Below are 2165 nucleotides of genomic sequence, written 5' to 3' on the forward strand. Positions count from 1 at the left end.
AAGTCAAAACATATTTTCAGACAAAGAATAACTTAGAAAATTTGTTGCCAAAAGATTTGTATTAAAGAAGTGTTAAAAGTAGTTCTTATAGTAGAAAGAAACTATATCAGGAGAAAAGTTCTAACTACTAAAAGCAATGAACAGTGTCAGTAGTGGTACATAAGTGAGAAAATATAAAATATTTACTTTTCTAATAAATAAACATTCATTTCAAAGATAATTGTTTAAATAAAAAAATCATAGTATGTGTTTTGTGTTCATAATATAAAAATTTAAATGTATTATGATAACACAAAATGTGGGAAGAAATGAAGTATACTGTTGGAAGATTCTTAATAATATATAATGTTGCATATTTTTGTTTAAAGAAAAACTGTGATGATTAAAGTTACATTTAGTAAACTATATAGTAATTAATTTTAGAAAGGACAAATGTATAGCTTAAAGACAAAAATGTGGATAAATGAAATATTAAAGCAATGCTCAGTTAAAGTGATGGTTAGAAGAAAACCTATGGGTTAAAGAAGAAATCAAAAATGAAATTAGAAATATTTTGAACTTTATGGAAAGAAAAATGTAACATCAAAAATTTGTAGGACGTCACTACACCACAACTTAGAGGGGGTCTATAGTACTACATACTTCCTTTAGGAAAGACAAGAAGACATATCACTGACTTAATTTCCAAGTGAATACCAGAAAAGTAAATTATACCCAATGTAAGGAGAACAAAGGAAATATATTTCTAAATTAAAAATCATATAAGGAGAAACACAGCAAAGCAATAGATAAAAATCAATAAAACCAAAAACAGTTTCTTCAAAATCAATAAAATTGATTAAACTTTAGCCACACTGATCAGAAGAACACAAGTTACCAATAACAGGAATGATAGAGTTGGCAGATTACTACAGATTCTACTAATATTTAAAAAATTAAGGGAATGATAAAAATTTTATAGCATAAATGGACAAATTTATTAAAAGACAAAAACTATCAAAACTCATAAAAAGGAAATAGGTGACCTCAACAATCCCATTACTGGATATCTACCCAAAAGAAAAGAAGTCATTATATCAAAAAGATACTGGCAATTGTATGTTTATCACAGTTCAATTAACAATTGCAAAGATATGAATCAACCTAAATGCCCACCAACCAAAGAGCGGATAAAGAATATGTGGTATATATACCATGGAATGTACTACTCAGCCATAGAAAGGATGAAATAATGTCTTTTGTAGCAACTTGGATGGAACTGGAAGCCATTATCCTAAGTGAAATATCACAGGAATGGAAAACCAAATACCACATTTCTCACTTAGAAGTGGGTGATAAACCATGGGCATACAGAGTCACACAGTGGACGCTGGAGATTCAGAAGGGAGGTGAGGTAAGAAAAACTATTTATCAGGTGCAACATATACTATTCCAGCAACGGTACACTAAATACTCAGGAATTAGCTCTATAGAATTTGTCTTTAAAATCCCAAACTACTTCTACCCCTAAATCTACTGAAATAAAATAAAAGATTATAAATAATGAAAAACATTATACTAAATGTCATAAATCTAATTAGCTGTGTTAAAGTCAGCAACATTTAGCATTGCTGTCATATCGGGAGGAGTATAACAGAATGAAAACAATAGGCTATAAATCTATTATTAAAATACAATAAGGTCTTGAATTGTTTCATATGTATAGATGGATAGTTTTTTAACTTGTTAATTTCCAATACTTATCAGTGATACATCTATTTGTCAGGTGTTCTAACCTATCTTTATACTATTTAATATGACTGGTACTGTATTTGTATAGACTTTGTATAGCAACAAAAAACTTGTTCAGATTCAATCTTTTACTTTAAACATATCATATCAATAAGGCATATGACATTTGGTAATGAATTGATCTATGCAATATGGTATCTTGGAGTTTAACCTGAGCAGGAAAAGTGGAAATAGTTTGGAAAGTCTCATAAAATCTGTAGCTAGTTTATTGTATCGATGTTACATTTTAATTTTTGACAAATGTTTCTTAGCTATGTAAAAGAAATATGTCATGAATATAATGTTAACTTTAGAAGATGTTAACTTGAAAAATTTATTATTGGTAGGTTGTTGAAAAAGATGAATGTAAAATATAGAAAAACTATGTTCTATTT

The sequence above is a fragment of the Propithecus coquereli genome, unplaced genomic scaffold (genome assembly GCF_000956105.1).
Source record: "Propithecus coquereli isolate 6110/MARCELLA unplaced genomic scaffold, Pcoq_1.0 Scaffold260, whole genome shotgun sequence".
Lineage (NCBI taxonomy): Eukaryota > Metazoa > Chordata > Mammalia > Primates > Indriidae > Propithecus > Propithecus coquereli.